Raw genomic sequence first — 25687 nt, forward strand, 5'->3', positions numbered from 1 at the left:
CATCCATGGCGATCTGGGCGTTGACATGTCATGCTGGATTCCCTTCTCAGTCAGGAAAGCTTCAAACTGCTGAGAAGTAAACTCCCCGCCCCGATCAGTAAAAAAACAAGAAATACGTTTACTGTGCACATTCTCCAACCAAGCACAGAATTCCTTAAACTTCGGAAACGCTTGCGATTTCTGTTCGAGCAAATACACATGAATGTACCTGGAAAAGGAATCAATCAGAATCATGAAGTACCTTGCTCCTCCTAAAGAGGGCGCAAGTGGCCCAACCAGGTCCGCATGTACTAGCTGGTAGGGTTTGGAAGCCTGCCTGCTAGACTCCTTGCCTTTTGGAGCAACCTTCACCTTGTTCTCTGCACAAGATACACATTTCATGTGAAATTTACAGGGTTTGATGTTCAAACCCTCAACCACCTCTGGCATCTTGGCCAGTGCCTTCCAAGAGAGGTGACAAAACCTTCGATGCGCATCATGAATGCAACCTGCATGAAGAACTTTGTTAGTTTGTGCAACACAACAAGAATCAGCATTAGATTCAACAGCAGTGTCATCATAAGTTATATGGAACAAACCATCCATAAACTTTGCATGCAAATAGTCCTCTTTGCCTTTACTGATGACACATACGCTCCTCTTGAAGGAAATCTGAAAACCACGCCCCGTAAGCTGTGGGACGCTCAGCAAGTTGCTCGCCGCTCCTGGAACAAAAAGTACATTACTGATGGTAGTGTGCAGACTTGCAAGTTTCACAGTCCCTTCTCCTGCAATTTGCAACGTCCTTCCATCAGCCAGTTGGATCTCACCTTCCTGAGGCTTGAAGGAGATAAAGAGATGCCTGTCCTTGGAGATGTGGCGCGTGCAGCCTGAATCCACAATAAATCTGCCTTTGGCTGTTGGAGCAGTCTTTACAGCAAGCAAACCCTTTTGCAGCTTGCCCCCCTGCTGCTCCTGGCCAGCAGACGCGCCTTTAGCCTTTGGAGAAGCTGTGCCAGCAAGCAAAACCTTGCTTTCCACTGGCGTGGGCTTTTGCAGCTTGCCCCCCTGCTTCTGGTCAGCAGACGTGCCTTTAGCCTTTGGTGAAGCTGTGCCAGCAAACAACGCTTTGTTTTTCCCTTGCGCGGGCTCTTCACCCTCCCTCTGCTCCTGGCCATCTGCAGACGTCTGCGTCTGGCTCTGTTTACCTTTGCCTTTCCGGCCTCTGCAAAGGCGATGGCCTTGGTTCCCATGAGAAACAGAGCTCTCAGCTGCCGACTCCTTGGCTCCCCCTGGAGGCTGGAATGCTGCCTGGGAAGACGTGACGGTCAGCTCCCCCTGCAGCTTGCAACCGGTGCCCTCAGCATCCCTGCACTCAATCACGTTCTGGGAAACAGCTAGGACCTCCGATGCAGTCGAACTCTGGGCTGGGATTACTGGCAAATGAGCTTTTTTTAAAGCAGTCCACATTCCACGTGCAGTGGTGTTGCCAGCCAGCGTCTTAATTTCCTCAAGAGATACGGATAGGACTATTACGTCAATCGCTTTCGAATCATGCGATTTCCATCTCTCTGTCAGAGGAACTGGGGGGGCTTGAGAAACAACATGCCAGACCCCAAACTGACGCAGCAAAGATTCACACCATTTTGCCCAAGTTTCATAATTCTGCCCATCCAACTTAGGGCATTCAGCATTTCCATAAGCTTGGAAAAATTCCATTCCAGCTTTTTACTTGAGCCCTGAGCCCTATGCCTTCAAAGACTCCTTATCTTGGCAGCTCATTAATCACGAACTCTTTGGCTCGGCTCCCAGGCCAATTAATCTGCCGGAGATCAAAGACTCCTTGCTGAGGTAAACAGAAAAGCGTCCCTTTGCTTTCGCTTTTCCCCCCTTCATACCTCTCAAACGCAGTCTGTTGCAGCTTTACTCTCCTGTAGGTGCCGTGAATCTGGGCCCATAACCTTGTTGTTGGGAAACTGCCAGGGAGATAACGTCCATCATGGCCCCCAAGCCGGAGTTCGGAGTTTCCATCGGCCTCCCGTAGTCACGCAGATCCAACAGTTAGGGGCACAAAGCCTTAGAAATTCCTAGCCACATTCCAGGGCTTGGTGCACCCTCTTTCAGCAGAAAGCACAGTCAAAAGCTTGCACCGCAGAAGAGCAGAAGAGCATAATATACAGACTTTATTAGAACATGAACAGAACAAAAGAAAACACGTCCATTCTGTCAGCGTCTCTGAGCCGACTGAAAACGAAAGGAATATCAGCAAAACATAAACATCCTGTGAACAGGACATGCGCAGACTCTGTGACTCTCAAAGCCTGCTCCCTTTAAGGTGGAACGGAAATATCCTAACAGGTTTGTGGGGTGTGTACCCACATGTCAGAACCAAAGATTCTCATGTGTTTGATGTTGGGCTTTTTGCCAAACATCTTCTCATAGGGGGTACAGCCAATGGGTGATGACAATCTGCGATTAAAGGTGTAAACTAAATTCCCCAAAGCTTCCCCCCAAAACTTATCAGGGAGATTGGCATCATGCAACAAGGTTTTCATTCCTTGCAGCAATGTCTGATTTGCTCGCTCCGCAAGCCCATTCATCCATGGCGATCTGGGCGTTGACATGTCATGCTGGATTCCCTTCTCAGTCAGGAAAGCTTCAAACTGCTGAGAAGTGAACTCCCCGCCCCGATCAGTAAACAGAGAGCCAATACGTTTACCATGAACATTCTCCAACCAAACACAGAATGCCTTAAACTTCGGAAACGCTTGCGATTTCTGTTCGAGCAAAAACACATGAATGTACCTGGAAAAAGAATCAATTAGAACCATGAAGTACCTTGCTCCTCCCAGAGAGGGCGCAGGTGGACCAACCAGGTCTGCGTGCACTAGCTGGTAGGGTTTGGAAGCCTGCTTGCTAGACTCCTTGCCTTTTGGAGCAACCTTCACCTTGTTCTCTGCACAAGATACACATTTCATGTGAAATTTACAGGGTTTGATGTTCAAACCTTCAACCATCTCTGGCATCTTGGCCAGTGCCTTCCAAGAGAGGTGACAAAACCTTCGATGCGCATCGTGAATGCAACCTGCATGAAGAACTTTGTTAGTTTGTGCAACACAACAAGAATCAGCATTAGACACAACAGCACCACCATTGTCGTCATAAGTTATATGGAACAAACCATCCATAAACTTTGCATGCAAATAGTCCTCTTTGCCTTTACTGATGACACAGACGCTCCTCTTGAAGGAAATCTGAAAACCACGCCCAGTAAGCTGTGGGACACTGAGCAAGTTGCTCGCAGCTCCCGGAACATAAAGTACATTACTGATGGTAGTGTGCAGACTTGCAAGTTTCACAGTCCCTTCTCCTGCGATTTGCAACGTCCTTCCGTCAGCCAGGTGGATCTCACCTTCTTGAGGCTCGAAGGAGATAAAGAGATGGCGGTCCTTCGAAATATGGCGGCTGGCACCTGAATCAACAATAAATCTGCCTTTGGCTGTTGGAGCAGTCTTTTCAGCAAGCAAACCCTTGTTTTTCCCCGGTGTGGGGTTTTGCAGCTTGCCCCCCTGCTCCTGGCCAGCAGACGTGCCTTTAGCCTTTGGTGAAGCTGTGCCAGCAAACATAGCCTTGTTTTTCCCTGGCGCGGGCTCTTCACCCTCCCTCTGCTTCGGGCCATCTGCAGGCATCTGCCTCTGTTTACCTTTGCCTTTCCGGCCTCTGCAAAGGCGATGACCTTGGTTCCCACGAGAAACAGAGCTCTCAGCTGCCGACTCCTTGGCTCCCCCTGGAGGCTGGAATGCTGCCTGGGATGACGTGATGGTCAGCTCCCCCTGCAGCTTGCAACCGGTGCCCTCAGCATCCCTGCATTCACTCGCATTCTGGGAAACAGCTAGGACCTCCGATGCAGTCAAACTCTGGGCTGGGATGACTGGCTGGTGAGCAGCTTTCAAAGCATTCCACATCTTACGTGCAGTGGTGTTGCCAGCAAGCATCTTAATTTCCTCAAGAGAGACGGATAAGACTATTACGTCAATGGCCTTCGAATTTTGGCCTTTCCATTTCTCTGTCAGAGGAACCGGGGGGGCCTCAGATACGGTATGCCACACCCCAAACTGACGCTGCAAACTTTCACACCATTTTGCCCAGGTTTTATAATTTTGCCCATTTAACTTTAGTGGACAGTCAGCATCTCCATAAGCTTGGAAAAACTCCATTTCCAGCTTTTTGCTTTAGCCGTGAGTCTTATTAACTTCAGAGACTCCTTATCTTGGCTGCTCATTAATCACGAAGCCTCTCTGGCGCAGCCATTAATCTGCCGGAGATCCAAAGGCTCCTTGCCAAGGTAAACAGAAAAGCCTCCCTTTCTTTCGCTTTTCCCACGTACCTCTCAAACGCAGTCTGTTGCAGTTTTACTCTCCTGTAGGTGCTGTGAATCTGGGCCCGAAACCTTGTTGTTGGGAATACTGCCAGGGAGATATAGTCCATCATGGCCCCAAGCCGGCTGCCGGATGTCCATCGACCTCCCGTAGTCACGCAGATCCAGCAATTAGCGACACGAAACCTCAGAAATAGACTGCCACATTCCAGGCTCGTGCACACTCTTTATCAGCAGAAAACACAGCCAGAAAGCTGCACCGCAGAAGAGCATATTCACAGACTTTATTAAGCGTTGAACAGAACAAAGAAAAACATGACCGTTCTGAGTCAGCGTCTCTGACCGACTGCAAAATCGAAAGGAACAGCAAACATAAACATCCTGTGAACAGGACATGCGCAGACTCTGTGACTCACAAAGCCTGCTCCCTTTTAAGGTGGAACGGAAATATCCTAACAGTAAAGACCCCAAGATCTCCTGCAACGATTTTGCAAAGTTTTTTGCAGATAAAATCACTCATATTCGGAAGGAGCTAGACACCACCGTGGGAGCAGGGCTGGGGCGGGAGAGTGCTGGAGCTCTGTCTGGCCAAGTTGCATGGAATCAATTTCAATCCGTTACCCCCGAGGATGTGGACAGGCTGCTTGGACGCGTGAAACCAACCACCTGTCTCCTTGATCCTTGCCCATCCTGGCTAATAAAAGCAAGCCGGGAAGGGCTGGGCGATGGGCTCTGCGGGGTGGTGAATGCTTCCCTCTGTGAGGGAACATTCCCAGATCCGCTGAAAGAGGCGGTTATTAAGCCGCTTCTTAAAAAACCATCTTTAGACCCGGCCAGTATGGCCAACTATCGCCCAGTCTCAAATCTTCCATTCTTGGGCAAGGTGATTGAGCGTGTGGTTGCTGAACAACTCCAGGCACGCCTGGAGGATGCGGACCATTTGGATCCCTTCCAATCGGGGTTCAGGCCTCATCATGGGACTGAAACTGCCTTGGTCGCACTGGTTGATGATCTCCGGCGAGCTAGGGACAAAGGTGAGAGTTGTTTCCTAGTTCTGCTGGATCTCTCAGCGGCCTTTGATACAATCGACCATAACATCCTTCTGGACCATCTAGAGGGGTTGGAAACTGGGGGCACTGTTATACAGTGGTTTCGCTCCTTCCTCCTGGGCCGTGTTCAGAAAGTGGTGGGGGGGGGGTGAGTGTTCAGACCCTTGGGCCCTCACTTGTGGGGTGCCTCAGGGTTCCGTCCTCTCCCCCATGCTTTTTAACATCTATATGTAGCCGCTGGGAGAGATCATCAGGGGGTTTGGACTGGGTGTCCATCAATATGCAGATGATACCCAGCTCTACCTCTCTTTCAAATCAGAACCAGTGAAAGCGGTGAAGGTCCTGTGTGAATGCCTGGAGGCGGTTGGAGGATGGATGGCAGCTAATGGATTGAAGTTGAATCCTGACAAGACAGAAGTACTGTTCTTGTGGGACAGGGGGCGGGCTGGTGTGGAGGACTCCCTGGTCCTGAATGGGGTACCTGTGCCCCTGAAGGACCAGGTGCGCAGCCTGGGAGTCATTTTGGACTCACAGCTGTCCATGGAGGCGCAGGTCAATTCTGTATCCAGGGCAGCTGTCTACCAACTCCACCTGGTACGCAGGCTGAGACCCTACCTGCCCGCGGACTGTCTCGCCAGAGTGGTGCATGCTCTAGTTATCTCCCGCTTGGACTACTGCAATGCGCTCTGCGTGGGGCTACCTTTGAAGGTGACTCGGAAACTACAGCTAATCCAGAATGCGGCAGCTAGACTGGTGTCTGGGGGCAGCCGCCGAGACCACATAACACCGGTCTTGAAAGACCTACATTGGCTCCCAGTACGTTTCCGAGCACAATTCAAAGTGCTGGTGTTGACCTTGAAAGCCCTAAACGGCCTCGGCCCAGTATACCTGAAGGAGCGTCTCCACCCCCATCGTTCTGCCCGGACGCTGAGGTCCAGCGCTGAGGGCCTTCTGGCGGTTCCCTCATTGCGAGAAGCAAAGCTACAGGGAACCAGACAGAGGGACTTTTCGGTAGTGGCGCCCACCCTGTGGAATGCCCTCCCATCAGATGTCAAAACGATAAACAACTACCTGACATTCAGAAGACATCTTAAGGCAGCCCTGTTCAGCGAAGTTTTTAATGTATGATATTTTAGTGTTTTTTGGTTTCTATGGAAGCCGCCCAGAGTGGCTGGGGAAACCCAGCCAGATGGGCGGGGTACAAATAATAAATTATTATTATTATTATGATTATTATTATTATTATTATTATTAGTATTATTATTATTAGTGTTTAAGCTGAAGGTCATCAGGAAAGCAAGGGAGACTAAAAAAAATGCATTTGTTAATATAATAAGGTTTTAATAACTCTAATAATGACTAACTCTGTGGAAATGACTGGAAAAAGAAAAAAAGGACAATCAAGGCTTTCTACTCTTGGTTTCCTGGAAGAAGATCAAAAGACTCCCCTGCACTGGAAGAGACATCTCATTAACAACTGGAGAAATGCCAAAGAACTTTGGATATCTGCTTGGGAACTTTCTGATGCAGTATTAATTTAACAAGGAGCCAGGAGTGAAACCGAAAGTAGACTGACCAGCTAGCTGAATCCAATTATATTGCTATGGGGTGTGGTGAACCTCTAACATTTTACTTTTCGATACTTGTACTTCCAGGGTGAATTGAATGGGTGGAGGGGGCTGGAGGAGAGGCAGAAAGAAGAGCTAACTTGTCCGTGGCTAGGGGGCGCAATCTGGACGGTTCTGCCGGGGCGCAAGTTCATCTAACTACTGCTCTGTGCCTCTGGACCATTGGGACTGGTAGGGTGGAAGGCAAGGAGGCCAACAGTAGGTGGCGTCAGAGCCAAGGAGTGGCAGAGCAAATGCGTTCTGTATCTGAGATGAAGTGGGAAGGGGCTGGCGGCCACCACAGCCATCCCCTGTCTGCCCTCATGGAGTGGCTGGAATCCACTGGGCTGAGATGACCGGCAAAATCCGAGACCAGGGAGAAGAGTCGGTGAAAGAAGACTGGAAGAAATTTAAAGACTATTTAAAGAAATATTGTAAAATTAATGAATGTTAGAAAGATGTTGGATAGAAATTAAGCGGTTTCCAGCTGTAATGCTTTAGGAGATATGAAAAAAAGGATTATAAATGGGTAAAAATTTTATGGTAAGGATTTGCTGTACTAACAAACTGAACTGGAATACAAAGAAGGGAAGTATGAGGAGGTTGGAGGAAATAAGGGTATGGAAGTTATGTTATTGAAAATTAATGTGTGTTTTTAACTGTTTATTATTTTGCATGTTTATTTTTCATTTTTTCTTACATTTAAAAATATTTCTCAATAAATATCTTAAAAAAAAAAAAGAATCCACTGGGCAAATGCTCATCTTGCCAGAGTCTGGGTCTTCTGCTGTTGCTCTCTCAGAAACCGTGCACAGGTGGGATGTTTCATTTTTCGCAGCTGCTTCATCCCTGAGGAAGTTGGAGGTGACGCAACTCCTGCATCTCTGACGTGGGAAGGTTTGGAGGTATTTCAGATTCCCCCCTTCTTCTTTGGCTCCCTGGAAAGAAGGCATCTTTACATTTTGCGCACATTTCACAGGCCAGGAGCCAAGCACCCCTTCCTGAGGGGGAGAAGAGGCCCAGAAAAGATGAGCCCTTCCCAGCCCAAAAGCCTTCCCCTGAGATTCAGCTTCCGGGCTATGGCTAACCAGGTTAGGAGCAGGAATATTGGGAGCGGGAAGGAACTGATGTCATCTGCCAGAGCAGCTGGCTAATTGAAGGGAATGAGGTGATAACAAGGCTTTCAAATCTGAACTCTTGCTTGCAGCTGATTAGGATAGAGGGAGGTGGAGAACAAGGGCAATTGGAAGCAGACTCTGGGTAGTTGGTTCCTTCTCTTTGTTCGGGTTCCTATGTCACACCAGCAGTTTAAATGGCAACACTCCTTTGCAAGATTGGCCGCCTTTTTAATTGTTATGGAAAATCAATAAAATGTTAAGTTGCCCCTGCCAAAGGGTTTCATGACATCTGGCTGAAGACTTTTTGTGCTAAAAGTTGAACCTATGCTGGGGTGTGTGTGTGTGTGGGTGGGTGGGTGTGTGGGTGTGTGTGTCCGTCCGTCCCTGTGGCCGCTGTGTATTCAACATCCCACCCCCTCCAAAGAATCCTAAGAACCTTAGTTTTCCTTTCACAGTGCTACAATTCCCAGCACCCTTAACAAACCATTGTTCCCAGGACTTTTTGGGTGTGGGTGGGAGGAGATGTGCTTTACATGTGCGGTGTGCAGGCATCTCCCAGCACATGTGTGTGGGGATTGAAGACTAACTCTTATGCTTTTCTTCCTTAGACCAGCTTGACGTTGAAAAAGAGGTTCTCTGGGTTGAGGAACACAAGCAATTTCACAGCGAAGCAGAACACGGGCCGAATGGTCACTCTGTCATTGCATTTGGTGAAGTCAGACTGGCTTTGCAAAGGAGCTTGCCCCTGAAGCCAGTTGGTTGCCTGCCTCTGGCTGGCTGGCGGCTTGGCACCAGCAAAACACAAAGAGACAGCCCCACGCAACCTCACACCCAAAGATTTCTGCCCATGCTTCAGACATGCAGCCCTAAGAGCAGCTCTGACTCCCACTCTAGGCCCCTCTGCCCCAGTCTTCCTCCTGATGTAGGCTACAGGATCTGGGAAGTCTGATCCAGCTTTGAGGTGTGGTTCCATATGGCCGTTAGTACTGTTGTGCTTTTGCCAGAGAGCCACGTGGTAAGGAAGATCTCCAAGCACGCTTCCTAGGGGGTCCTCTTTAATCCTCAAATGTGCCCACAAAGGCATGATCCAGCACCCTCATGCCACAGCTGCCTCTGGAGTGACCCTCCCTCCGGTAAGAGGCATGCCTCACAGCTGAGTGCCTGGTTGTTTGTGTAGGCCGGAGGCTGGGAATCTTGTGGGCTCCCAGATATTGCCAGATCCAATGGCCTTCTGCCTCAGCCAGCATGGCCGACGGTCAGGGGTGATGGAATCCAACAACATCTAGAGGGCCACACAATTCCCCATCCCTGGTCTAGTGAATTTGAGGTTCTTGGTTTCTCTCCCTCTGCCCCCTTTTGCCTGGAAAAGCACTTTGGCAGATTCCTTTGGAGAATTTGGGTGTGACAAGCTGTAGCAGAGCACTGAATAAAACAACGCTGAGAAGCTGAAACACCAGGCTGTTTTCTTTTCTAATAAAAATATTCACTGTGCAGTTCACAGGCACAAAACACAATGTTGATATTGTCCAAGAAATGGATTTTCAGTTGGAGGGCATGGGTTGCGTGAGAGCATATTATGTGGTATAACCAGTCTCATATAACCAACATGCTTCAGTCTAATTAGTGCATGAAGGGGTTAACATCATAGAGTAAGCTGTCTCTTCCCCTTACCTTGGGAGTGAGTTCTGATCTATTCTGGTATTCACTTCTTCAGCGTTTAATGTACTGTAGGTTTTTCCTGATTTTATGGTTTTATCTTTCTGTAAACGGCTTTGATGTTTCTTACCATCTGGTGTGTATAAATTTTATGAAATAAATCAATAATTTTGAATAAATAAATAAACAAACAAATAGGAAGATGTAAAACCACAACCTCCGAAATGAAAGCTACTGTGCCTCCAGACGGATGTTTTTGCCTGGAGGGGGGCCGTATTCTGCAATGTGCTATCGATGCAATAATAGTGCAGCTTTCTAATGGACTGTCCACGCAAACATCATTCTGCTTTCTCTGCAATGCTTCGCCAGGGTTACCACATCATGGTCACCTGGGAGTGCGCTCCTGTGTTGTAGCTCAGCAAAAGCAGGACAAAATTCCCCTAGTATGGCTCACAGTGAGGGCTGCTGAGAGTTGGGAGAGATCTCGGAGGCCAAAGAGTTTGCTTTTCTGCTCAGTACAGGGGATCTTGCCAGCTCTTCACCTCTGACTGGCCGAAGATGCCCATCTCTCATCCATGCAGCTCCACAGCGTGCCTGGATGATGACTCAGATGGAGCTGGACACACCATTCCTGAAGGATGCAATAATCTTGCCATTGTGGTGGACCAACTACATATCATTTTGTTCTGTGATGCGTCCCCTGTGCAACTATATTATTATCAGCCAGAGGGGCCCTCTTGAGCCATAAAGTGCAACTTAACTGGGACAATTCCCCCCCAATTACATTTAGATGGATTTAGGGGAGTGCAACTGGTTTGGTCACCCTGGCGTGAAGCCTTGCGGGCCCCACAGGGGACACCGCAACTATGATGTTGAATAGACGTTGAGAGGCGTGGGGGCACTGAATTTTGGCATCGTACAGGGCTCCCCTGGAATTTGAGATGCCATGGTTCACCACTGAAGTACGTTTGTGGTATGAAAAAGGTACCTGGTTTCAGCTGGAAGTTAGGGGGCACTGATTGGAAGGGTCGGAGTATGTCTGTCCCGAAAGCTTTGCAGGCACGAACAGTACTGAATACAGTCGTGCATATAACTGCCCTCCTACTGTCATGAATAGAAACAATCTGTTTTACAGAGGCTGTTTAGCTTGCTCTTTTTACCCCTTTACTAGACAGGCTGTATTTCTGTGCTGTTTTCAGAGTGGGGAATGCCCATTCCTTCATGGCCAGCATGGAAACACAGAAGGCTAGCCATTTAGGAGGTTTGCAAAGAGGACAAGGGTGTTACGGGGTAATCTTCTCGCAAACAAGCTTGGCACAGCAGATCTGAGAGGTGGTTTTCTGCTCCCGGAAAGCCAGCCTGGAAACCAGGTTGCCAGGTGAAGGAAGAATGGAGAGATCAACCAACTCACTTGCCTTTAAAGAATTTCTGGTTGCCTGTGGCTACTGGGATAGTGCTTAGATATCAGGCTGGCTGACACATCTTAAAAAATACAAGGAAAAAGCTTTTTTTCTTTCATTAGCAAAGCTCCTTTGGGGCCCCGAATAGCTAAGCTGAGGAAGAAGTGGCTGGTATTACTTGTTTGTTCTTGGTCCTGATCTTGCCTGCCCTTGCACACTCTTGTTGTCTTTGCATATTTAACCAGCACGTCTGTTCCGATTGGAGTCCTATTCCTGCAGTTCCACATCCTTCTCTTTGGCACTTGGGCATTCGGTTCCAGGAGCTGGACCTGAGCACAGAGGCTTTCTTCTACTTGGACTCGACAAAGGAGCAAGAGTGGCTGACAGCTGTGGAAAAGGCTTTGCGTTCCAAATCCAAGTACAAGAAAGTAAGTCCAACCCCACCCATTTCTTCAGCAGCCAGACAGCTGTCAGGAGCTGGAGTGAGGAGGAGGAGGAGGAGGAGGTCAGCAAGAAAAAACACCTGGTGTCAGTGGTGTTTTATTCAAAAGAAGCCAACATTCTTTATTCAAAGAAACCCAAACCGTGCAGGCCTCGTGATCACAGAAACCTTTCCCAACAGCTCTTGCCCCAGTGAGGTAGTTGTGAAGGCTGAAGGTTGCTACCCTCCCACCACTCTCTGAAGTCTCCTCCTCCCCCTGGTCCTTCCCAAGCAACCTGAGACTCTGAAACCTTGCCTGTCTTTGCTCCCTCCTCTTAATTTCTCTGTGTTCTGGGAGACCAGCAGGGAGGGGAGCTGATCGCAGCAGGATGGGGAGACCCCCTGGCTTCTTCAGCAGCCTGCCTGATCTCTGCCTCTTGACCCCCGCCTCCAGCCTCCACTTCTGCCTCGGATTCTGGGCTGCTGTTTGCCACAGAATCTTCCTGCCCTCCTGCCTCTTCAGTTTCCACCTCCTCTTGCTCACAGTCTGCTCCCTCTTCTCCCTCTGACGACCCCCCACCAGTTCCCTGGCTCTGAGCCTTCTTCCCTTGGGGGATCCCCAGTTGGTGCCACCTGCCACTCCTATCTGCATCCAGCTGGCCCAGGACAGCAAGCAATGAACAGAGCTGGTAGACACCCCAGTACCTTGCATCTTCTAGGTGCAGCTGGTCCGTCTAGTCGGAATGATGTTGCTCATCTTTGTCCGGAAGGACCAGCTCAGCCGCATCAAGGAAGTGATGAGGGAGACAGTGGGCACAGGCATCATGGGGAAGATGGGGAGTAGACCCTGAGAGTGGAATTCCCTACGTCTATCTTTCTGTCTGTCTATCTGTTTTTCTAATCTCTGCCAACCAGTTTCCCCCTCTTTCCTGCTTGCTCACTAACAGGCATCTTTGCTCCGCCCCTGCAGGGTAACAAGGGGTGTGTGGCCGTGAGGTTTGTCTGCAACAATACCAGCTTCTGCATGGTCAATTCCCACCTTGCTGCCCACGTGGAAGACTTCGGGCACTGAAACCAGGATTACAAGGATATCTGTGCCCAGATGAGCTTCCTGCCCCCTGACCAGGGTCTGCCGCAGCTGACAATCATGAAAACGAGTGCGTTTCGAGGGCTTGGAGGGAGAGAGCCTTGGCTGATGTAACTTGCTGGTCTCCGCTCTGTGACGAAGTCCAACAGCGCTGGGAAGCATCCGCTAGAAGCCCAGGCTGCCAAGGACACTGGCCGGCGTGGAATGTCAACAAAGCAGGTTCCCAGAGCCAATTCCCACCAGAGACGTGGGAAAGCAGCAGGCCAGGAGAAAAACAAAGACAAGGCGTCTTATCACCTCACAGCTGCGTTGGTATCTCTGGGAAAAGGCGAAAGCCCTAGTCGGGGGAGGCTGTGGCCATGGCAACCAGGAAGGACACTAGCATCAGTGGGGGTGCAAACAACGCCATGGCAACTTTGGAAAACAGCCAGAGAGACACTTTTTCTCTGATCATCGATTCGGGAGTGTCACATTGTCTCGTGAACTCCAGAAATCTTCTGAGGAACTGCAAGACAGTTAAAACTGGACGCTTTGTTACGTTAGCTGATGGATCTCAAAGACCTCTGACTGAATCTGGGTCTTTATATTGTTCTTTCATAGATGCTGAAGTGCAAGCTTTTGTGGTCCCAGAACTTGCCCATTCTCTTTTAAGTGTGCCAGTTCTTACGACTGTTGGAATTGATGTTTTGTTTTCTAACAATTTGTGTTCCTTCTACAGGGATGGGAAGAAGATCTACAGTGTTGAGAGGAAAGACAGGCTCTTTCTGGTGGAGATGCCCATTGAAAATGGGACTGTTGGTAAAATGGGGCTGGTGGAAAATGGGGCTAGTGGAGAGTCCATTGAAGATGCCCAAGGGCAGTGTGCAAATGTCCCACCACACCATGATTGTATACACTTATGGCACAGGAAATTTGGACACGCTGGGTGGTCACTTGTGCGAAAAGCAGCAGAGAACACAATTGGGTGTAGGTTCAAGGCATGTGACAAATACCTAGATTGTCAAGCCTGTAAGCAATCAAAGGTCACAACATGCACATACCCCAGGTCAGAGAGGGGGACCAGTAAACCTTTTGAACTTGTGCATGCAGATTTGTCAGGTCCCATGCCAACACCTTCTTTAGCTGGGTCTAAATGGATTCTGATTCTGATTGATGATTTTTCGAAACACTCCTGGCTATTTACGCTTAAATGCAAATCAGAAGCAGCTGCACTGATCAGGGATTGGATCACAGCGGTAGAGCTGCGTTTCTCTAACAGGGTGGTTTCCTTTCAATCTGATCGCGGGGGGGAGTTCACAGGTTCTGCGCTGCAATCGTTTTTCAGGCAGAAAGGTATCAGTCATCGATTGACGGCCCCCTATTCTCCGCAACAGAACGGGGTGGCGGAGAGAAAGTTTCGGACTCTACAGGAATCAGCGAATGCTATGTTGGCAGACTCGGGTTTGCCACAGCACTTTTGGGCTGAAAGTTATAAGACAGCATGCTTTGTTCAGAACAGGGTGTTCAATTCAAGTGTAGGAGACACACCGTACTTTCTGCTTCATGGGAAGAAACCGAAAGTGGACTTTCTGCACGTTTTTGGTTCTGAGGCTTGGGTTCTCATTCCAAAGGCCATGCGCAGAAAGGGTGAGCCAAGGTCTAGGAAGATGATCTTTGTAGGCTATGAGCCGAGTTCAAAGGCGTGGCGTTTCGCATACCCTACTGGCAACCAGTCTAAGCTGCTTATTAGCGGCAGTGCTGAGTTTTGCGAGCAGAGTGGGTGGAAACGTCTTCACGGAAACCCGGATGTTCTGTTAGACTCAGGTGATGAGGAGGAGGAGGACGAAGCTGAACCTGTTGCTGAGATGCACGGTCCACAGCCACAGAGTCCAGAGCAGGGATCTCCAAGGCAGAGGCTCCCAACCTCTCCAAAAGGGAGTCCCAAGACCCCTCCACAGGTCTCTGTCAAATCTGAGCCGAGGAGTGAACCATCCTGGCCAGCAGAACCAGCTGTACGCCCGAAACGATGCAGCAGGTCAGAGGGGGAGGTTTCTGACACAGGAGATGGTAGGGTTGATCCAGGCGCAGTTCCAGAATTCACGCTGAGGAGGTCAGCAAGGTCAACCAAGGGTAAGCCTCCTGACAGGTATGAAGCCACTAGTGTCTGGGTTGGTGTGGCTAGATGTGAGCCTGAATCCTTCGAGGATGTTCAGAAGTTGCCTCAGGAAGAAGCTAGCAAATGGCGTGAGGCGATGCAGAAAGAGATGAACTCAATGAAGTCTCTTGGAGTGTTCTCACTCACTCAGCTGCCGGCTAACCAGCGAGCTGTTAGTTGCAGGTGGGTTTACCGCTTAAAACCCACAGAAACTGGAGAACCACAGTATAAAGCGAGATTAGTGGCCCGAGGATTTACACAGAGGAAGGGTGTCCACTTCACAGAGGTCTATTCGCCAACCTCAAGAGCGGAGACTTTGAGGACGCTTTTGGCGATAGCAGCACAGAGAGGTTGGAAGGTGAACCATTTCGATGTAGATGTCGCCTACCTGAACTCAGATCTCCAGGAGGAGTTGTACATGCTTCCTCCTCCAGGGTTTGAAGTCAGTGAGCAAGGCATCGTGTGGCGGTTGCACAAATCCATCTATGGATTACGCCAATCTGCCAGGAATTGGAATATGTGTCTACGTGAAGCCTTGGAAGGGCTAGGCTTCAGGAGAAGTCTTACAGACAGTTGCCTGTACCTGAAGGGGTCAGGAAAGAAACAGCAAGTGATGCAGGTGTTCGTTGATGATATCTTAATGATGGCACAGACTAGTGAACAGGTGGAGACGTTTGCTAGGGAGCTTGGAAAGCGGTTCAAGATCAAGCAGCTTGGGGATGTCAAATCCTACCTAGGCGTCCAGATAGCGAGGACTGAGGATGGTAGTTTTTTGCTTTGCCAGAAAGGTAAGATTGAACAGTTGCTTGAGAAGTTCAGAATGTCTGATTGTGCATGTGCCATGTCTCCCATGGAGGCTGGATACGTGAAAGAATGTCAGCAAGCAGAACGCATTGTGTTCGAAAATACTGAAGTGTTTCAGTCAGCCCTAGGGAGTTTGTTGTACTTGTCCCAGTGGAGCAGACCTGATATAGCGTTTGCTGTCAATCTGCTCAGCAGGGAAGCATCAAACCCTAGTGTGCAAGCCTGGCATCAAGAGAGTTCTGAGGTATTTGCAGGAAACCAAAGACTTTTGTCTTAGGTTGCCAGCGCAAGGAGAAGTGAAGCTGACTTGCTTTGTGGACTCGGATTGGGCTAACTCTGAAGACCGCAAATCAGTGTCAGGCCTAGTGGTGAAGTTTGGGGACTCAGTAGTTGGGTGGAGGTCCCGGAAGCAAAGTCTCAGAGCGCTTTCATCTACTGAAGCTGAGTTCAGTGCGCTATCAGAGGTTTGCAGAGAGCTGGAGTTCTATGTGTGTTTGGTCGAGGAAATCTGTGGAGAGAGTTGTCTGCCCGTTGTGGTGCATGAAGACAATCAACCATGTCTCAAATTGGCTGAGACGGGGCAGTTCAAGGCGAGGACCAAACATTTGGACATACGTTTCCGGAATGTATGTCAGAGCGTTCATGAGGGGCTAGTTGCTCTAAAATACTGTCCCTCAACCAAGAACCTCGCTGATGGTTTCACAAAACCATTGACCTTCCAGAAGCATGAGGAGTTCTGTGAGGGCCTGTGTATGGGGAAAGCATTGTTGGCTATTGTCCCCAGATGCAGGACAAGAGGGGGTGTGGAGTTTGGAACTGACAGGGTTAAAACTCCGTGGTGTCCTGTATCTGGGAGGAGCCTGATGCAGGGAAGTGCGTCAGAGGCTTTGTCTGTGAGAGTTGCTTTCACTTCTGACTGAGACTGAGAGCAACAAGCAGCTTGGCACAGAAGCTGCACGGGAGTGCTTTTGGAGCACAAAGATGCCGGAATGCTCCGATGGTGTGAGACTGATTTATGGCTTGTAAATAAACGCTTCTAGAGATAAGAACCGATCTGTCTTTGGACTTGATTTATCCCTCATCTCACACGGATGCAGGACCGCTGCGACTCTGCTATTCCTGCCAGGTCAGCTTCCAGCTCCCCAAGCAGAGCTGCCCAGGGGAAGCCTGACTGGACACAGGATTAATTTCCCAAGATTCCAGGCTCAGTCACCAGTGTGTGCAGATCGGGCTGGGCATGATCTCTGCCTGAAAGCTGCTGCCAGTCCATGTAGTCAGTCCTGAGCTTGATGGGTCAATGGTCTGCCTCAATATAAGGTAGCTTCCTATGTTCCTGTGTACTACAGCAGGGTTTGGAGGGCCACAAGCGCCCTGCCCATGAATTAAAGAACCAGGGGAAATTCTAAAAGTCTTTGCTGAAAGGACATCAAATCAGGGGCCAGGTGAACCTCTTTGGGAGATTATTCTGAAAGGTCGGGTGCCATGACTGAAAAGGCCCTGCCATGCTTGAAAGAGCAGGAGTTCCCTGGGAAAGGGATTCTAGTCAGTGGAGAGGCAGTGCAAACATAAGTGGGCCTTCTTCTGGTACCCTTTTCCCAAACCTTGAAACACTTGAAAGGCCAAATGGGATGCTCTGAATTGGGCCTGGAAGCAGTTCAAGAGCCAGTCTAGTTCACAGAGCACTAGCCTAATATGATCATACTGCCCAATCCTAGTTATCAGTCTTACTACATATTGCAGGAAGTGGCAGCAGGCTGTCCCCCGCCCCCGTGAGCTAGCCTGTAGCTGTGGTTGCTTTGCTTTTTTCCAGCATTGTCATCTGATCACTAAAAATGAGCTTCAGAGACTTCTGACCTACGACCAGGTGAGAGACATCTTTGTGTTATATGTGGTGGTTTAGGATATTGCCCTGTTTATTTCCTTTGTCTGGGATACCCCAGCCTAGGCTAGAGAAACCACTTTCAGACAGTTAGGAGCAAAGTGTAGCTATAACATAGGATGACTGCGACTTCTACAAATGCTTTTTAAGGTTGCAGGTTTGTGCAACCTGAATTAGAAGCAACTCTCAATTAAGTTGGAGGGTTGCCTTGGAATAAGTAGGACTGCCCTGCAATTTCCCAGTTAGAGGGCTTTCCTAGCTCAGCACACGCTCCAAATGTTGTTGGACTCCCATCAGCCCCAGCATAGCTGCTGTCCAGCAATATCTAAAGGTCTAAGGTTTCCTGCTCTAGGTTTTGCATCGATCTGGAAAATCTGTGTTGCTCACATGTTCTTATCAGCAGATACTTCCATTAAGTCCAATTAAATTGCTGGTGCTTTTTGTTTTACATTTTTCTCCCCAAGGTTTGTGTGTTCATCATGTTGACGACCTTTCTCCCACTTGGCATAAGGATCATTGGTATTTTGTGTTGAAACAGAGGCCTGATTGCTGCACCTTATGGTGGATTTAAACTCTGTGAGCGTAGTCATGCCTTAGCCCTTTGAGAAGGATGCTGCAAGGAAGGCAAGGGGGGCAGCCTCAGACTTCCAACATACGCAAAACCATCATAAAACATTAAAAACTTCCCTAAAGGCTGTATAGTTACTTATCTCCTTGACATCTGACAGGAGGGTGTCCCACAGGGCAGGTGCCACTACTCAGAAGGCCCTCTGCCTGGTTCCCTGTAACTTCGCTTCTCACAGTGAGGAAACCGCCAGAAGGCCCTCGGTGCTGGACCCTGATGCCTGGGCTGAACAATGAGGATGGAGACACTCTTTCAGGGCTGAGGCCATTTAGGGCTTTAAAGGTTGGCACCAACACTCAGAATTGTGCTCAGAAACGTCCCGGGAGCCAACGTAGGATGCAAGAGGATGGTTTTGCAGTTGCTCATAGTGTCAGGGTGTATTCTGGTGGTTGTTAACAGTTTGTATGGATTATTGGTACATATAACATTACATATTGTAGGTATGGCTAACCTGTGGTCTGCCAGATGTTACTGAGCTGCAGTTCCTGTTGGCTCCAGCCATCATGGCCAGTAATCAGGGATGATGGGAATTGGAGTTCTGCAGCATTGCGAGGGCCACGTGTCTGCTGCTCCTGAGTTAGAGGATTTTCCTGTCGTGTGATGCAGCAAAGTAATTTAAGATGACATGGGGCAAAAATGCACAAGCATCCTGTACCTTTAATAAGTGTGTATAAGATAGGATTTCAGCAGGTATACCCCTTTTTTTGCACTTGGCTAACCTACTAGTAGGGACGCGGGTGGCGCTGTGGGTTAAACCACAGAGCCTAGGGCTTGATGATCAGAAGGTTGGCGGTTCGAATCCCCGCGACGGGGTGAGCTCCCGTTGCTCGGTCCCTGCTCCTGCCAATCTAGCAGTTCGAAAGTGCAAGTAGATAAATAGGTATCGCTATGGCGGGAAGGTAAATGCCGTTTCTGTGTGCTGCTCTGGTTCACCAGAAGCGGCTTAGTCATGCTGGCCACATGACCCAGAAGCTGTACGCCGGCTCCCTTGGCCAATAAAGTGAGATGAGCGCCGCAACCCCAGAGTCGGTCACGACTGGACCTAATGGTCAGGGGTCCCTTTACCTTTACCTTTACCCTACTAGTACTTCACATTGGTCTTCCAGCACAACAGTGGCTGTTAATGGACTCCATTGTCAGGCAACAGGGGGTCTTTTGCTTCTCTGCTGATAAGCGATTTCTTTTTGGCTTTAGCTAAACATTCAGCATACCCAAAAGACAGCTTTTGCTGATTTCACAGAGGGAGAGATCAAGTTCATCCCGACGTACAAATTTGACTCTAAAACAGATCGCTGGGACTCCAGGTAAGCGCCTGCTTGATAGTTGAGCCTTTGTAAGTAAGTCCTCTCAATCATTCTTCTGCAAGGCTTGTTTGTTTTTCCTAGTCTGCTGAGATGCTAGTAGTGTCCTGCCTTTCCATCCTCCTGAGCAGGCTAGTAAAACATATATTTTAAAAATGGCTTTGTGCTAAGCAAGCTGTTGGAGGAGGGCTAGAGTTAAGGGCTGGATGCACTTCCTTTCCTCTGCAGCCAGAATGGACATCAAGCGAGACTTCCGGGTTAGCGCGATCGGCTAATGGCGGATTCCCTCCGAGCTCCGGAGGGAATCGGCTTCGTGGAAGACGGGTCCTGCCGCGGCGGCAACGCGGGGACCCTCAGAAACCACAGGTGCGGAAGCCTGTGGACTTGGTGACTCGCTGGGCACCATTTGCGCCCTCCCCTACCCACAAAGAAGCCTTTTTAAAGGCTTCGGAGTGGGTGACGGAGAGTGGCGTGGTGCTGTGAGTAGACCGCTTCTTCTACGGAGTGAAGCCGCGAGCCATGGCCGGAGAGCGCTGACTTCTTCCTTTAAACATTTGGACTGCAAAAGTAACAACCCGTGAGTAGTACGGAAATTGGACTCAAAAATCCTATTTTTAAATTCAGCATGACCGGGGGATGCGTTAAAAGGAAGTCCGCTCCCCGTCTTGTAGACAATTTAAAGCAAGAACCGGATAACTAAGGTCGAAAGACCATCTTTCTCTTTGTGAGTCAAAAGTTTCTAATTCCACGATTTGGCACTATAAGCATTTTGCTGGAGGATAAAATCTGATTTTAAGGAGCTGATGTGCAACCCCCCGGGATCCGGGAGCGATCCGTGAGAGAGCCTGTTGAGGAGATACAAAGACTTTGACAGCTGTCAAAAGTGCTGTCAAAGTTAGAAAAATCTGCTTTTGTTATTTCTGCTGGTTATTTTTGATACAATTGACTTTAAGTCGCTTGAAAATAAAGAAAAAATAAAAACAAAGTAATCAGACTGTTGGAAAAAGAATACTAAGTAACCAGAACCCCTCTAGAGGGGGTTCTGAGACATTACAATGGCTGCAGATGGAAAATTACAGGCTGAGCTGGAAAGAATGTTTTTTCTCTTGGGAAAATTACAAGATCAGAGTGAAGCTCTGGCCACAGATGTTATGACCTTGAATTCCGAAGTAAATAATCTTGTTGATGGTGCCAAGGACTTTACTCAAGAAAATCTTGCAGCGGAACAAGAAGAGATATGGGCAGACTCAGAGGAGTGGGAAGGAGAAGCTGAAACGTTGCAGGTGAAAAAAGACAACCAGAGGCCTGAAAAAATGGATTACAAAGGAAACAAGACCTGGATGATGAAAATTTGGCTTGAATTTGAGAATGACTGGAGAGATTCCCCTACGGGGAGATCGGAAGATCTATGGATTACAAATTTGATCAAGGTGAAAGTTGGAGCTTTTGGGACATTTGGGACATTTGGACTTAAAAGGAATAAGAAATATGATTTGGGCTCCACTTTTGAATACGGAGGTCTGGTTGGAAGAAACATAGACCCCATCGGGACAGAGCTTCTCCGAGATTCGATGTTTACCATAAAGGACTACCAACAAAACCGGCAGAGAGGGACTGAAAGAGATTTAAGCGCCTCGGACGTGAGGGATCTGGGCTGAGAGCCGATGGATTGATGGATATTTTTTTGGGATCGAAACCGAAAAAGGGGGGGCGAGGTTTTGGAACCCAAAGGGTCTATAATTATATGTGACCAACGAAAAGAGACGGTGGAAGAAGAATGGAGAAAATTTAAAAGTTATCTTAAGGACTACTATAAACTTAATGAATGTTAAAATGTTGTGGTTTTCAGAAACAAAGGGGTACAGTGATATAAGGTCAGAACACAAAGAGGACTAAGATGTCAGAGGTTGGAAAGTAACAATTGGGAGTTGCTATGAGATTATGGACATTGGGATGCAGAAAGGGGGGGTATGGGGAAGTCCAAGAAAAGAGGTTTATGAAAATATGTTTGAAGCTATACGTGTATGTTTGCCTTTTTAAGTGTTTGTTTGTTTTTTTAAAAACTCTGTAAAACCAATAAAAATTTTATAAAAAAAATAATATAATTATATGTTGCTTTTTGTTATTTTGTTTTGTAAATATGATAAAAATTGGGAAATTCGTGGAAGGGAAATGGGGTCGACCTTAGAAAAATATGTAAAGGGTGTGTATTTTGGTTTAATTGAGGTGTATAAGTTAAATTTGGCTAATTAAGAAGAAGTAAGTAAAATAGTAATAAGGTAAAAGTTGGAGATGAGAACTTGCTGAGTTAATTATTGGAGTTGGGATGCAGGAAGGGGAGGTGTGGGGAAGTCAGGGAAAGTGGTTAAGAAATTAGGGATTTGAAATTACATGTGTTTGTTTTTGTGTTTGTATGTCTGTGTTGTGTATTGTTTGTGTAAATTGTGAAAACCCAATAAAAATTTATTAAAACAAAAAACAAAAAAAACAGAATGGACATCAAGCAAAGGAGGAAGAGAGAGATCCAGCTCTCCTTCACCTGCTCACTTTGCTTGCATGGAATTCCTGGTTGCCAAAGGTGTGGGATGTAAACACAGGAGCAGTCAATGACAACATTCCTAGAGTGTACATGTTAGAACATGGGGAGGGATGTCTGTCCAGCAAGCAGGTAAACTTCCTGGGGACGGAATTCCTCTGCATGTGACCAGAGGTGGGTGTGGCCTCACCTGTGCAGGTAAATGATAAAAGCACAGGGCAGGCAGCCATATCTCTCTCTCTCATCTTCATTTTTTGAAGGAGCAACATGCCCTCTTGGCTCTCAGCCAAGAGAGGACAGTACTATCTCCCTATAAGATAGATTCTGAGTGTATTTTACCTTTTTAAAGCTGTCTGCCTTCTGGGATCATATTGTGAACAGAACGTGAGTAAACTCTTTTATACTTTTATAAAGACTGTGTTGTGTCTTGTATTTTAAGAGGGAACAAAAGGGGAAATTACCAGAGTAATTATTATAGTGGTTCTAGCGAACCTGTGCAGACGTTAGCGTTGCGAACTAAAAGGGGAATGTCATAAACTCTGCTGATATTTTGGGAACTTGTTAGCACAAGTTGGATTGGGATATAATCTCACAATATATCCTCTCCTGCACCCCTGAACATTCCCACAAAGGGTTATTGGCCCCAGTATTGCGTAGAAGCAATGCACCCGCGAGCTGCTGGTAGCTTGAAAGCATAACATAATGGGAATGTTGGGACTGTCCGTGGGAAAAAGAGGGACAGTCAATTCACAGTGCGAAGCACCGGAATTAGCTCAGAGTGTAATATGAGCTGTACAGGAAGTACAGGAGGTGTTTTTCTCTCGACTGCTGGAGTTTGAAGAGAGCAGTCATGTTTTTTGTAATGCTGCAAAGACAGAAATAAAGGCATGTAAATACATTTCTGTCTATCTCTTTCCCCTGCCGGGGGGGCAGAGGAGGCCAGAGGAGGCGGGGCTCCTGGGGGCCGGGACCGCCCCTGGCCTTAGAAGAGGATAAAAGCCCAGTCAGCCCAGCCCCAGGTTGCGGGAGCAACGTCGTTGTTGGCTTCGGACCTTCCTGTGTTCCTGATCCCTGCTCGGCCTCCTGTTCCTGACTATCCGGTACTCCTGTTCCCTGCTCGGCTTCCTGTTCCTGACTATCCGGTACTCCTGTTCCCTGCTCGGCCTCCTGTTCCCGACCATCCGGTGTTCCTGTTCCCTGCACAGCCTCCTGTTCCAGCGTACCTGTTCCCCGCCCGGCTCTCTGCCTCGGACCTTGCCCCTCTTCGTGTGGACTCTGCTACACCCAAGGTACCTTACCCCCGGGACCAGCACACTGGGAGAGTTGCCAGTTTCTCCTGATAAAGGCTTGATTCCCGACATCTGGTAGCACAGAGCCGATGGTTTCGATCCATGAAAGCAGCAGAAGAGGTTGATGGATCGTACTTCATCCTCTGCAAGGAGATAAAGGAAGATATGGTAGCGTGCGGATGGAAGCTACCGAAGCAGATGTTTTTGCTGATAAGCCAGGAGCAACGGAACCCCTAAGGTATGCTGAATTATGGGCTAAAAGTGTGAACGCAGATTGATTCTTCTCTGGTTCACAAAAGCTGCTTTTTGGATAAAAAAACAGTACTGAGAGAGAGCCACATTCTTCGCATTCCTGGGACTGATGACGTTGGCTTTTCAAGCCTGGAATGTCCAGTTGCTAAGCAAAGAGACGTCAGTTTTTTCAGCTACTTCGGAGATAGTTAGCTTGAAAAGGAAGTGGAAATTTACTAGCCAACGGAAGAGAGGCTGGGACTGTAAGAGGCTGGAAAAACACCGGTAAAAATTCCAGCGTTTGTTTTGTCTGCTATCTCACTGCTCTTGGAGGGACTTTCAAAACAGCCTGCGTTTAGCTGCCAAGTGCAACGCAGTGAAAAGCCAGTAGACTCTTGGAAAATACAAGCTCACAGCAGAAAGCTGAGGCTTGAGATTGAGATGGCTTTGTTCTCTCAGAAGCTCCGAAAAGCTTGTGAAGCTGGAGTGAGAAGCAAGAGCCGAAAGTTGACTACCCCAGAAGGGGAGAGCCAAGATGGCGCTGGCCAAATTCCTAAAAGCTCATTGAAAGCTGGGGAGAGCTTTGACCCCAAAAGGGGGAGTGAAGGAACTGTTGCTGTTGATGTTCCTGTTCTTGCTTCAACGGGTGTTGCTGACAGGGGGAGTGAGGCTCGGAGTTGTAGCGCCCCCACTACTATTGCAAGAGAAGAGCAAGCTGAAGCTCTGAACGTTGTTTGTTGTCACAATTATGGCCAACCTGGGCATCTTCAGCGGAACTGTAAGAGGCCACATCAGCAGAAAGGAGCTAGGGGAAGCTCTGCAAAGCCTGAGGCGTCAGGCAAAAGTCGTACCAAGTCCCAAGTGGAACCAGCTATGGCTCTGATGTCACTAAAAGCCACACCAGAAGTGGAAAACGCTTTTATTTTGGACACTGGAGTGACGCAACACATGACGTCACGCCGAGAACTGTTTTCTACGTTTAAGAAGCAAAGCTTCGCTGTGAAACAGGCCAACGGCCAGGAGCTGGAAGCGACCGGGTTTGGAACTGTGTATCTTGAGAGTCTGAACTTGACTATAAACAATGTGTATTTGGTTCCTGATTTAAAGTTCAATCTGCTGAGTGTTTCGCAGATCACAAAGAAAGGACTGACTTTGTCCTATGATAGAGAAAGCTGCAAAATCTTCAAAGATGGAGAGCTGTATCTTTCTGCCAGAGAGAAAGATGGACTGTATTTGTTGACTTTTGATCAAAGTGATTGCATAAATTGTAATGCATCTGAGTCTAACATGATTTCTCTTGCAGGTATGACGAAGGACGTCCAGAAGGCGACCAAAGTTAACAGTGCATTTCAGCGAGTGTATGCTGATGTGATTGGTCCTCTAGCACCATCTAGAGGCAATGCAAGATATTATCTTGTGTGTGTGGATTATTTCTCTCATTATGTGTGGATATATATATTGCAGAAACCACAAGAAGCCTTAGAAAGGTTTAAAGAGTTTTGTGACAAGGTTAAGAATGTTCATGATGCTAACATTGATTGTCTTTTCACAGATGAAAAGCCAGTTTTTCTTTCACAGGTTTTTCAGGATTTCCTGGATAAGAAAGGGATAAGGCACAAGACTGCTGTTTCTGCAGAAGCATGGAACAAAAGTATCTGTGTGCAAGTGAACAAAGAATTGCAAAATGGGATGAAGGCGAAATTGCTGAGTTCACATTTGCCACATGAGTACTGGGCGGAATCGATATTGTGTTATTGTTACACTTGGATGAGAAAGGTTTCAAAAGATTTGAGATGTTCTCCTTTTGAGAAGCTGTTCCATAGAAAACCTTCTGTTGCCCATTTTAAGATTTTTGGGTCTCATGTGAAATCTGATGCTCCAGGTGGAGTAAAGAATGCCAGAGGTATTTTTGTGGGTTATGAAAAGGGTCTCTACAGAGTAATTTTGTCTGAATCTGGTCAGGTGATTCTCACAAAATTTCTAGAGAGTGCTCCTGAACAGCAGAGAGTAATTGTTCAAAGATTTCCCACTGAGGACAATTCAGACGATGATGATGATTTTACTGATTACAGTGGTACTGAGAGTAACAGTGATAGCTCGGAGAGCTCAGTTGACACAGTCATTGAGAGGAAATCTCACACAATGGCTAGACCTTCACAGGTGAAGGATGAACCACTGTTTACTATCAGAACT

The 25687-nt window shown here is 48.0% G+C and overlaps 1 pseudogene across 1 annotated transcript in view; it reads left to right on the plus strand.

The window, feature by feature from the left end:
* Positions 1-25687, plus strand: part of LOC310697839 (inositol polyphosphate 5-phosphatase OCRL-like) — a 728228-nt pseudogene that overhangs the window by 12085 nt on the left and 690456 nt on the right. The window contains exons 3-8 of the transcript in view: positions 11433-11615; positions 12328-12448; positions 12556-12805; positions 13414-13489; positions 17444-17497; positions 19332-19441. The product of the transcript in view is annotated as an inositol polyphosphate 5-phosphatase OCRL-like (transcript). The remainder of the gene's footprint in view (positions 1-11432; positions 11616-12327; positions 12449-12555; positions 12806-13413; positions 13490-17443; positions 17498-19331; positions 19442-25687) is intronic.

This window comes from Podarcis liolepis, assembly GCF_965112155.1.
Source record: "Podarcis liolepis genome assembly, chromosome: W".
NCBI lineage: Eukaryota > Metazoa > Chordata > Lepidosauria > Squamata > Lacertidae > Podarcis > Podarcis liolepis.